Here is a 13,398-nt window from a genome sequence, read left to right on the forward strand (position 1 = left end):
AAATCAAATTATCTATTGGTACAGTTTCATAGGAGAAAGGGTCAAATATGAAATCTCTTGCTTGTTCAAATAATCACTTAATGATGGTTTTTAGGAGTAATTATGGACACATGTCCATGTTAAATTTGAACAAGTCGATTGATTGAGATGGTCTTGTGGAGCTCAGCTACAATAAACACTGCAATATCATGTCTTCTGTTTTTCATTCAATTTATTTCTGTGTGGTAATTTAGATTACCTGTTAAATACACAAAAAACTACAAGTGAAGTTAACAATTATAAATAATAAACTGATTTTACAAATTCATTTTCGCAACTGTTAAATTTACATAAGGTTAAAACATTACACAGCTTAACACAAAAAGTGCCTCAGCATCACAGAATTCAGACAATAAAAGTACCAGTTAAAAACAAAAGTTTCAAACATAATTAAATTATAGCTGAAATCTACCTAACACAATTTACAGTAAAGTACTTGGCACATACAGTATGAATGTTGTGGTTTATTTGTATGATCTAAACAACAGTGGTACAGAATATCACTCTTGTCGGTAAAAGCCATCAAGGCAAAATGAGGTCTGAAGTAAAACAGGAACAGCAAAACTTAGAATGGCTATGGCACTGCCATAAATATATTTTTTTAAATATATGGACTACATCCTTCAAAACATCATAAAAATATATACATTTTTCAGGAGAACCCTTTCAAAACATCATGCTATTTGGTGACAGCAGGCCTAATCAAAACTGTTGCAATTTAGATAATTAAAATTGGCCCCTTTGTTATACTGACTAAAATAAATTGTAAAAGATACAGAGTAAAAGCTGGTGTGCAGCGTTTACTTATTTCTGATTACTTTGTGTCCTTTGATTTTTTATTTTTTTTTTCTCAAAAATAAGATTCTTCACAAAACATAAATGGTAAATACAACGCTACATAAAGTTATGACAGTGATTAGCAAAAGCGCAGCTATAAAAATGGAACATTTGTTTTGTCAAAATGAAATAAAGAGGTTAGTTGTACCTTGCTGTAACTAGAAACTGTAACAAGAAAAATAATAAATCTATTGTAAAATCTTAAACATGGCACATGTTTCATAGTTTTAATGTATTATCAGGAAATGTAATTACCGTAATCTGGGGCTATTTTGGACAGTTTTGACACATTTGTTGTAGTATTTTTTTTATAAATCATTTTTTGGAACCAAATTTATGATATATTTACAGGTATACCTTGGGGTTAAAGACTCATTTTTTAAATTTAAATTTTGTCAATTTTTCCGGGGCTTTGTGGAGTCTTTGGACACCCCTTTAAAACTGTGACTGAACCACTTTAAATCTTCCTCATTTCAACAATGGACACCTGAGAAATTTTAAAAAAAGAAATAAACAAAAATAGTGGAGATTGTGCTTTTTGGCCAAAATATCTAAACAATTTTGCTGTGCAGGCAGAACTTTATTGAACTACTTTTTTTTTTCTTTCATTACTCAAAAAGCTATAGAGAACAAACATAGATTGAGTAATGTTAACCTGCAACAAATATTTGGGTCCCCCCCTTTTTTTTTCACTGACATTGAGTCCATCAACAGGCCTTCTTCAAACTGGACAGCACCTCTTCGACGACTTCTGTATAATCATGGCAGCTTTGAGCACCAAGTTTTCTTTTATACGTTTGAACCATTTCTACCATCTCTGCAATCTAATGCCCTTCAGCTATGAGGATTTCCTAGTCTGAAATTCTTATCGCAAGATTTAATGTTAACACCCTCACAAGATCAGCGATGAGATGAAAATCACATGCAATGCAGTAAAGCAGTATGTGGTAGTGTAACGTTAGTACATATATTATCAAGAATAATAATAATTTGATATTATCCTTGGTACATATGCAGAATTATTTCTGTCCAGTGTTACCCAAAAGAAGTCTCACTACTTGGAGATAACAATGGACAGGCCATTTTCTTGGCCATGGAAAGGGCTACAGATTAGGAACAATATGTCCCCAAATCAGTGATTTGTGCAGATTCTGACAATATGGAGCAGATCTGCCTGCGAGCTTCAGGCTGGGCAGTACAGATGAAAGTTTGACCACAACGTTTTAATGGTCATTTTCACCTCCTCACATAAATCATACAAAAAAGGTAGGTGAACCCAAGAATATAATAAAACCAAATTGCTCATTAGAAAGCGCAGAACCAGGGCTTTTAAATGGTGTATAGATTGTTTATATTTAAAAAGTAAAATATAGTGTTTTATTGCAAAAAATAACTTTTTTTCATTTCTGTCCAATGTTCAACAATGTCCAGAATATCCCCAGATTATGGTAAGTTTTAGAACAACACAGAAAAAGTGTGCTTGTGGCATATGCAAAAAAAGGTTACTGGCAATGCTCCCTTAGTCCTCAATTCAGCATGTCCTTTAATTTACCCAATTTCTACCTGACCCTACACATACCCATACTCGTATATTCCATACGTTTCATTAAATAGATTTATAAATAATGTGGCTGTGGAATTTTCTAAACTGCCATCTGTCACTAAAAACCATTTTGTAATTCACTTGTTTTTACAGCCCTGCTTAAAGTGACACATAGTGCTCATTGATGAGTCACACTTCTGTTTCTGTGCACTTTCATTGGTTCCTTTTCGCCCTTCATTGGCACCAGCCCTTTGTATTCCAGATGGAACTAGGGGTCTGCATTCTCTCCTGACATCAAACACCTGGAACAATAGCATGTCAGTATTACTACAAGTATCTTCACAGAGAAAAGGATCAGTCAATTCATAACCTGACGAGAACTGTCAAACCCGAGTTGGATGTTCAAGGGACAATCTCTGGGTTCATAATGGATGTTCAGTTAACTTGAAAATGACCTACATTGGTTCAGTGTCATTGTAACACATTAAGATCAAACTGTCCTTGTGAGTTTCAAAAAAAATGTGTTTCAACATTGTACAGCCGTGACCAAAAGCTTTGCATCATTTAGAATTTTAGGATGGAGACACAATTAAGAAAAAAACAACAACAATAACAAAAAACTTTATTAACATAATTTAGATATTTTATTTAAAATCATGTAATCAAAGAAACTCCAAAATGAAACTGCAAAAGTCTACCAGTAGCCATAATAGTAGTACAGTATTTCATGTTAGATTTTGAAATGTCTCATTTTTCAATTTGTCACTTTTTAGTTAGATGGAAACTACAAAGCAGTATGTAATTCAATACGTTAACGTGACATTGCCCAGCAGGTTTTAATTAATTCTGTAAGGTGATGCAAAACGTTTGGCCATAGCTTTAGGTGCAGACACTCACTTTGCCACAATTCAACCTCAGCTAGCAATTCATTGGAATGCATAATACTGCTTTCTGATAGTCTCAATATGCAGCAGAAACTTAAAGCAAATATGGCTGCCAAATGTCAATTGTTTTTATTTAAGAAGCACGGAATACAGCTGTGAGCTAACGAGAAAAACATCAAACTGTTTGGCCTTTATCCTCTACTAACCAATAAGTCACACTATCTAGAATAGGTTAGAGGTTAATATCATGGTCAATAGTAACATTTCAGTATTTTAAATGTGTATATTTCAGCAGGATTGCTTACCACACGACTTAACACTTAATGCATATAAACATAATGCAAAATAAATACGTTGTACTCTCTCACCTGAAGGTATATTCTGAAACACTGATCTTCCCTTTTTCTCCCGTGGTTTCTGTTCTGCTTGTGAGGTTGACAGTGTTTCCAAACAGACAGTAATCAAGCCAGTAACCACTTCTCCATTGTGTATACCAATAGTGATTTAAAAAAGAAAATATATAGCCTGTATTAATAATAATAAACTTAAAGAAGAATTATTGCATAAACTCGCATAAGTCAAGACAAGTTGCTTGCCTGTTTGTCTAACCTGTACTGTCTGTTAGCCACTGTGCACATAGCATACAGTCCTCATTAGTTTTTTTTTTTTTTTTTTTTTTTTTTACTGCAGCTAAGCCTGTATAATTGTTGTTGGCTGGTACTTGTCACGGTATTAGAATTAAATTTCAAAGGACATCAGAAATGTAGTCCTACTGTATAAGGGTTTATTGGCCTTATTAAAAGCGTTTGCCTAATAAAAAGAAGACGACAGTTAGCTAACTGGTCACATTGCAATAGGGCTAAACAGCTTCTTTCCTTGTTCAAAGAACAAGTACAAAATCTATGCTGAAGACAAAATGATTTCTGTTCTCTTTGCAACTAACGAGACAATAATTTGAATGTACTGCAATTAAAACTATTTTGTTTTAATGCTAAAGCTACTGTTAATTAGTCCTTCTTACCCAATACTCATCTTGTGTACTGCAATAAGAGGATAGAGATTATAGTTTACAGGAATGTCAGGATTGATAAAGAAGGAACCGGCATAGGATGCAGATCCACTTATGGAGCTAAATTATCTGAATGGATGAGAACATTACGCTATTATCATAACTCTGGTTCCTTGAAATAGAAATGTAACCATTACTGTTGGGTATTTACCTCCCAAAGGCCCCGAAACCTGAATAAGATAAAGGTGCTTGCAAGCCTGCTGCAATCATGGACACAGCAACTGGTGAAAGCCTACTAATTTCCTTCAAGCCTGCTGCAATCATGGACACAGCAACTGGTGAAAGCCTACTAATTTCCTTCAAGCCTGCTGCAATCATGGACACAGCGACTGGTGAAAGCCTACTAATTTCCTTCAAGCCTGCTGCAATCATGGACACAGCGACTGGTAAAAGCCTACTAATTTCCTTGAATCATGGATGAAACTGAAGTTCACCAGTGCCTCCTTGGTGTGCTCTGGTCCCAGGCTGGAAGTACATCTGCATTGCTTCTCCTCAACAGGCAGAATGGTCGTGCATGTCTCGCAGGGATAAAACCCAGACATGATGCAAGAAGTAAACAAGAAGCAAGGGTCGGCTCTGTACCGGTTTGGTGACTTTAGCACCGGGTTGGTACAGTCAGGAATGGAGTGGGTTGGTGACCTCGGTACCATTATGGTACTGGTCCGCCGGTTCAGGCACCGTGGGCAGCAATGTACATGGATGCCCACCACTATCAATACACATACGAAACTAAGGGAAGCCTGTTTGTTAGATGGAACTAACAGCCTTCGTAATGATGATGCTAAAAGCAGCCACCAAGCCGACAACAAGACACTGTGGATGAGACTGCAAACAATAAACACCCAAAGCACATATCTTGGTCCTACGCAGTGCTGCCGAGCCTAGAAGCTGCTCTCACTGTACATGTGTAAAGCACCACATTGCAGATCGGTCTGCGTGTAGTCTGTAAAAGAAACAGAAAACACAAGAGAAAATTCTCTACAAACAGTAATAAAATGTTACAGTGAATAATGTCTTGTAAGAAAATGTCCTGTAACAAAAACAACAAATAATAACTCCAGCCAGAGCTAAGCAGCCTGGAGGGAGCGCACAAGTCAGCTGATTTATGTTGCTGGATCCCTGGGAAGCTAGCTTCAAGTGGGGCATAAGGCCGCAGTGGGACATAACAAACAACAGTCTGTAGTGCACAAATTATGTGTAATTCATGAAAACTATTACAGCGATTATTTTGATATCATTTTAATAATGATAAAAATGCCACGGAGGTCTGTGAGCACAGTAATTTTATGCCCTTGGGGCTGGGCCATGATTTCATCACAGGCTCTGTGAGCAGCTTTGATGTATCTTATTCAGGTTTCAGGGTCTTTAGGAGGTAAATACCCATAACGTAATGGTAACTTTTCATACTTGAAAGGGAATTTACTTTTTAGCCCAGGAAGACACCCCAGAGGAATACGGCTACAGCAACTGGATACATTTCGTACAATGTGGAGGACTGATTGGAATAGTGTATACATTCAAATTATTTAAGCCAAGAAACTGCTGACCATTTTCCTTTGAACTGCCCTCCAAAACCATAAGAAAAATCATCTGTAAAGCTGTAAAAGATCTTTAGGTAGAAGAAGACCATCGTCATAAAAAAATGTAATTCCATTCCATTGTTCTAAAAGGAGTTTCAAAGAAACAGCAGAGCTGACAGTAAAACCAGAAAACCAGTGGAAGGCTGGTGAACTGTGGGGACCTGCTGGATGCCAGCAGGTGGACAACGAACACAAGGATTTCAAGAACCAGAAAAGGACGTTCAGCCCACCTTTGCTTGCTCGCTTTGGTGCCAGCATAGTCAGTTAGCACCCAGGAGAGGAAAAATAAAAAAAAAACATAAACAGGTAAGTAGGGGAAATTAAACTTCTGGGAATCCATGACTAGATGGACCACCCTTCCTCCAGGTGACTAGCTAAAGGTCTTATTGTGGTCATTTGGAGTGTGTGACTGAACGCCTGAATTACTCGAAGGTAGGACACCTGGTAGATGAAAGGCCGACTGTCTGACTGGCTGGGAGTGGAGGCCCAGAGTTGAGATCTGCAGGGGCCTACTGGACAGAATTCAGAGAGATGTGATCTGCAGCAGCCTGCTAGATGCCTGCAGAATTCAGAGAGATGTGATCCGCTGAATGCTTGCAGAATTCAGAGAGATGTGACCTGATGAATGCCTGCAGAATTCAGGTGTTATTGGTGCACACATCAAATGCGTAACCCCTGAATTACATTATACATAAAATGTTTTCTTTACAGTGATTAGTCCAGCAAGCTAGTTAATCCAGCAATATTTAAAGGGTACATCAATCAATCAATCTTTATTTTATATAGCGCCTTTCATAGTGGACCACCATCACAAAGCGCTTTACAAGATGCAGGACCTATTTATTTTATTGTGTTACGTTGGTATCTAAATGATTTTGATAGGTTACATTGAGATGCCTACTATGTAGGGACTGTCCCTCCTCCCATACTTAAGTTTATAAACTTGATCACATGGAAGAAGATGCACAGATTTCTTTCTTTATAGATTAGCATGTAAACCTTCCTTCTATCAGAACAGTATTCACAGTAATTACATTGGGACAATTGCAAACACGTCTCACATTTTCTGTCTAACCTTCCTATGTCCTTATGTCTTACTTAAATGTGTATGTAATTTCATGTGAATTTGCCAGCAGGTATGTTATATACTTTAAACATATACCAAGGCCATTACTGCTTCATTGGAGAATTCTGTTAAATCTTTCCAGTACCTGACTGGGGTTTTAATACACTAAACAGCAAGGCTTCAGCTTTGACACACACTCCCATTAAAATGGCTCAGGCCTTAATTTAATTTAATGTGCTACATCCCCCTGTGAGAAAAATAATAACAGAAGCAATCAATATACTGTAACCCAATTTAATCTTAATCTAGGCATACAACCTATACTTTTGTAGCGCTGGCTGTATATTTTTGTGAATATATATTCACAGCATATATACAGCATCAAAAAGAATAAAGAAAAGTCCTTTAGAGGTGTAGGGGCAATCAGCAACCTCAGCTGATCATTACAAATACATAATACATAAAATACTGACGTCAACGAGGTGATAACATTCAATTAGCTTCTCCCTTTCAACACAGCAACAGCAAAGATATACCACAGTTGACAACAATATAAACAGCATTAAACACAATTATTTTGAATTAAATTAGGGGACATCATTTTAGATCTTCATTAAGTCCAAATGGTTCTAGTGTTTTTAAGTTTAGAATCCAATGCGCTTCTCCGCATGTCAGTAAATTGACCAGATTGCCACCACGGGCTGGTAGATTGACCTTCTCCACACCCAGGGATCACAATGTGTGGTATGTGGAGAGGATCTGTGTCCAGCTTTACTGTAGTGTTTAGCAATGGAATACTCCTGATTATTATTTCTGATTGCTGATTTGTGTTCGGCGATACGCAGTTTTAAAGTATTTGTACTGATCAGCTGAGGTTAATGATTGCCCCTTCAGCTCTTAAGTATTACACTTTTCTTTGTTCTTTTTGATGCTGTGGAGGAGACCAGGATCAGTCTAAACATGTTAGTGATTTAGTATTTTTATGTAACAAAGTTGTGGATTTGCTTTTAACTGGGAGATGCACTTTACATTTCTTTTGTGGTGTATTGACACTGAAGAAGACCTTTGATCTATAATCAGCTATTTACTTTGCATTGTTTGGATTATTATTATTATTATTATTATTATTATTATTATTATTTAATTAATTAATTTATTGGCAGACACCTTTATCCAAGCTGATTTACGGGTGTTACAGGGCAGTGCAGGGTTACAATGCAAGATTAATATTTAAATATGTATAGTTTACAGTAAATGCAAATAATACTACTAAAATACAATACTAACTGCAACAAGTAAGGATTACAAGTTATATCTACAATGACATATTAGTAGTGCAATAGTGCGCGGTTAGTGCATTAGCTGAGGATCCAGTAACGTGGTGCGTAGGTCAGGCTAGTCGAGTGCATGGCAGGAGGGGTAGATCAAGAGATCTACAAGTGCAGTCTAAACAGCTGGGTCTTGAGGAGTGGGCATGGTAGGATGGACAGTGGAGGGAAGACATGACTTGTTGGCCAGTAGAGGAGGCACAAAGAGGGGGTGTAGGTAGACTTGAGAGATTGGTAGGAGGGGGCAGTGTGGTGACGAGAGCGGTATGCAAGAACAAGGCTCTTGAATTGATGCTGTCATTAGAAAATAAAAGATGCTTTACATCAGCAAAAAGCTACACTGTCTAACCAGCCTGTTTAGAATATTTCTGAAAAGGTGGAACTGCAATCGATTTCCAAAAGCCATCACAGTGAGATACAACCTCAAAGATGTCACCGTAAGGGACTGTTGCTAATATTAACATTTCAGTTTACTGTTAAACCCTGTTGCAGAAACCCCAAGTCCTTTACTATGCAGTTGAGTACAGAATGCTATGGAGGATTTATGCCTACCTGGGATTATTGGTACTAACACACTATTGATATATCAGACCTGTGCTTTATAAGTAAGTGTCACAGAGACGGCCGAAGTGGGCGGCGTCAGAACCAGGAAAGGTAATGCAATACACAAAACACAGGACGGATGAAATGAAGTGATGAAGACGCCTGTTGGCGCCGGTTTAATACCAAATAAAAGGTTTACACAAACACGAAAAACACAGGACACGGCACTCTACGCCAAAATAAATAGACAAACGAAAACAGACTAAACTTAACAAAACGGTGCACGCACAGACACTGACAAACACGGTGAGCGGATACTTTCTCCTCTTATTATACTACTACTGCTTATTTCCTCCGTCTCCAATCCCGTTCTCCGCTCACCGAACACCCAAAAACCAGTATGTGACAACGTGCATCTATATATACTATTGTGCTGGGATATACTATTGTGCTGGGATTCAATTACCAATTAATTATTCACTTGAATCCCAGCACGTGAATTAATAAAGTGCAATTCCCCGTGCTCACATATTATTACATTTTACTTGCACGTGAAGTGCTGTGCAATCCTCGTGCCTAAATACAAATATACATTTTTAAACACTCGTGTTACACAGACCCGTTTATATCCCGTGTACCAATGTCTATACACCAACATTTAAACACACCACACGCAACACATAACAGATAATATACACAGGGGCGGGCACTTTGTTACATATACCCCCTCCTGTGCAAAGCACACATGGCCTCAATGGCCACCTCCCCCCTTAAAAGCCCAAAAGTCCCGCCCAAAGTCCTTGGCCAGGACCAGAGGCTTCCAGGGGCCCACAGGTCGTAATGCTGTCAGCAGGGTAGCATTCTCCTGCCAGGGTAGTCCTAGCAGCGGAAAGGCTGCTTGGGGTGTGGTCTCCTGACCTTCCCCCTCCTTCGGCGCCGGCAGCTCCCCTTGGTGGGGCTTCAACCACCGTTCTTCCTGCAGGGAAGAAACTGCAGAGGGAGCAGGTCTCCGGACCTCCCCCACGATCTCCGGCAGCGAAACTGCTGCTGGGGTTGGCGGTCTCCAGACCTCCTCCCCCTCCTCCGGCAGCGAAACTGCTGCTGGGGTTGGCGGTCTCCAGACCTCCTCCCCCTCCTCCGGCAGCGAAACTGCTGCTGGGGTTGGCGGTCTCCAGACCTCCTCCCCCTCCTCCGGCAGCGAAACTGCTGCTGGGGTTGGCGGTCTCCAGACCTCCTCCCCCTTCTTCGTGGCCGGCAGCTCCCCTTCGTGGGGTTCCGGCCACAGTACTTCCGGCTGTGATGCGGAGCGGCGGGCAACCCCAGGCGATGCAGAGCGGCGGGCAACCCCAGGCGATGCAGAGCGGCGGGCAACCCCAGGCGATGCAGAGCGGCGGGCAACCCCAGGCGATGCAGAGCGGCGGGCAACCCCAGGCGATGCAGAGCGGCGGGCAACCCCAGGCGATGCAGAGCGGCGGGCAACCCCAGGCGATGCAGAGCGGCGGGCAACCCCAGGCGATGCAGAGCGGCGGGCAACCCCAGGCGATGCAGAGGCATCCTTGGGCGAAGCGAGGCTGGCATCCTTGGGCGAAGCGAGGCTGGCATCCTTGGGCGAAGCGAGGCTGGCATCCTTGGGCGAAGCGAGGCTGGCATCCTTGGGCGAAGCGAGGCTGGCATCCTTGGGCGAAGCGAGGCTGGCATCCTTGGGCGAAGCGAGGCTGGCATCCTTGGGCGAAGCGAGGCTGGCATCCTTGGGCGAAGCGAGGCTGGCATCCTTGGGCGAAGCGAGGCTGGCATCCTTGGGCGAAGCGAGGCTGGCATCCTTGGGCGAAGCGAGGCTGGCATCCCTGGGCGAAGCGAGGCTGGCATCCTTGGGCGAAGCGAGGCTGGCAGTCAGGACAAGCTGGGGTGCGGGTGTTGGCCCTCTTTTCGGCCACTGCAGCCGGGAGGTTCTTCCCCGTGCTTCCCTCAGCAGCCTATACAAGGGCTGCTGAGGACCGCCAGCATCTAGTCCTGGTCCTTCTGGTGCAGGGAGAGGCAGCTCCTGCTCCTCTCCCCCTGATGGAGGTGGAGGCAGAGGAAGCTCCAGCTCCTCTCCTCGTGATGGTGGGGGAAGTGATACCAGCAGGCATTCACCCTCTGCTGGTGGGGGAAGTGATACCAGCAGGCATTCACCCTCTGCTGGTGGGGGAAGTGATACCAGCAGGCATTCACCCTCTGCTGGTGGGGGAAGTGATACCAGCAGGCATTCACCCTCTGCTGGTGGGGGAAGTGATACCAGCAGGCATTCACCCTCTGCTGGTGGACAGGGACCCAGCAGGCATTCACCCTCTGCTGGTGGACAGGGACCCAGCAGGCATTCACCCTCTGCTGGTGGACAGGGACCCAGCAGGCATTCACCCTCTGCTGGTGGGGGAAGTGATACCAGCAGGCATTCACCCTCTGCTGGTGGGGGAAGTGATACCAGCAGGCATTCACCCTCTGCTGGTGGACAGGGACCCAGCAGGCATTCACCCTCTGCTGGTGGACAGGGACCCAGCAGGCATTCACCCTCTGCTGGTGGCGGAGGCAGAGGCAGCTCCTGCTGCTCTGCTCCTGCCGGTGGAGGTGGCGGAGGCAGAGGCAGCTCCTGCTGCTCTGCGCCTGCCGGTGGAGGTGGCGGAGGCAGAGGCAGCTCCTGCTGCTCTGCGCCTGCCGGTGGAGGTGGCGGAGGCAGAGGCAGCTCCTGCTGCTCTGCTCCTGCCGGTGGAGGTGGCGGAGGCAGAGGCAGCTCCTGCTGCTCTGCGCCTGCCGGTGGAGGTGGCGGAGGCAGAGGCAGCTCCTGCTGCTCTGCTCCTGCCGGTGGAGGTGGCGGAGGCAGAGGCAGCTCCTGCTGCTCTCCCCCTGCCGGTGGAGGTGGCGGAGGCAGAGGCAGCTCCTGCTGCTCTCCCCCTGCCGGTGGAGGTGGCGGAGGCAGAGGCAGCTCCTGCTGCTCTGCTCCTGCCCATGGAGGTAGGAGCGGCGTGTAGTCTCCTGGTGGTGGAGGTGGGAGCGGTGTGTAGTCTCCCCTTGATACAGGGGACTGGTGCGGCTCTTCCTCCCTTGCAGGAGACTGGTGCGGCTGTGGAGACAGCGGTGGGACCTCTGCCTTCCTCTTCCCCTTTCCCCTTCTCTGCCACCTCCTCACCTTCCTCTCCTGTGGCAGTTCCTCCTCTCCTTCCTGGTAGGGGCAGCGCACCACCGGGTGCCCAAACTCCCCACAGGCAAGGCACCAGCCCTGGTCCTCCAGACCACCGAGGAACTCCTCCAGGTCCTGGCAGCCATCTCTCCAGTCCCAGCCTTCCATGTTTTATTTTTTTTTGTTGTTGCTGTTTTTTTTTTTTTTGTTTTTTTTTTTTTTTTTTTTTTTTTTTTTTTTTTTTTTGACAAAACACCTCTCCTGGTCTGACGCTTGGAGGCGCTGTTATCCCACGCAGGACACCACGTGTCACAGAGACGGCCGAAGTGGGCGGCGTCAGAACCAGGAAAGGTAATGCAATACACAAAACACAGGACGGATGAAATGAAGTGATGAAGACGCCTGTTGGCGCCGGTTTAATACAAAATAAAAGGTTTACACAAACACGAAAAACACAGGACACGGCACTCTACGCCAAAATAAATAGACAAACAAAAACAGACTAAACTTAACAAAACGGTGCACGCACAGACACTGACAAACACGGTGAGCGGATACTTTCTCCTCTTATTATTACTACTACTACTACTGCTTATTTCCTCCGTCTCCAATCCCGTTCTCCGCTCACCGAACACCCAACCCCAGTATGTGACAACGTGCATCTATATATACTATTGTGCTGGGATTCAATTACCAATTAATTATTCACTTGAATCCCAGCACGTGAATTAATAAAGTGCAATTCCCCGTGCTCACATATTATTACATTTTACTTGCACGTGAAGTGCTGTGCAATCCTCGTGCCTAAATACACATATACATTTTTAAACACTCGTGTTACACAGACCCGTTTATATCCCGTGTACCAATGACTATACACCAACATTTAAACACACACCACACGCAACACATAAACAGATAATACACAGGGGCGGGCACTTTGTTACAGTAAGCAATAGCACACGACAGGGTATACAAATACATGGTCTCTTCATTGTTCAGGTCCAATGTAATGCTCTTCTCTGGTTTTAGAGCTGCTGCTCTTTGAGCACCCCGGTCTTTCATACCGAATGCAGCTGATCGGCAACTCTACAACATTAGTAGAACGGTGACAGAATTGATGCTTAAAAGTTGTTGACTCAAACGTGCTTTGATCTTTAAGAATGTGATAAGGCAAAAAAAAAAAAAACAATCAAAGCTCTTAGGCAGTTCATGATGTTTTATAAACAAAATGATAAAATGGCAGGCAGAGATGCTGCTCTCTGATTGGTCAATAACACGTTCCTCCCATTGAGAATGTTCACAACATCACCACGGCTGGAGCCTCACCACAAAATACTGATAATGAAATATTG

At 43.2% G+C, this 13,398-nt stretch overlaps 1 pseudogene; it reads right to left on the minus strand.

Moving 5' to 3' along the window:
- Positions 1-235: 235 nt before the first annotated feature.
- LOC121324819 overlaps positions 236-13,398 on the minus strand; it is a 32,035-nt pseudogene continuing 18,872 nt past the window's right edge.

The sequence above is a fragment of the Polyodon spathula genome, chromosome 1 (genome assembly GCF_017654505.1).
Source record: "Polyodon spathula isolate WHYD16114869_AA chromosome 1, ASM1765450v1, whole genome shotgun sequence".
Taxonomy (NCBI): domain Eukaryota; kingdom Metazoa; phylum Chordata; class Actinopteri; order Acipenseriformes; family Polyodontidae; genus Polyodon; species Polyodon spathula.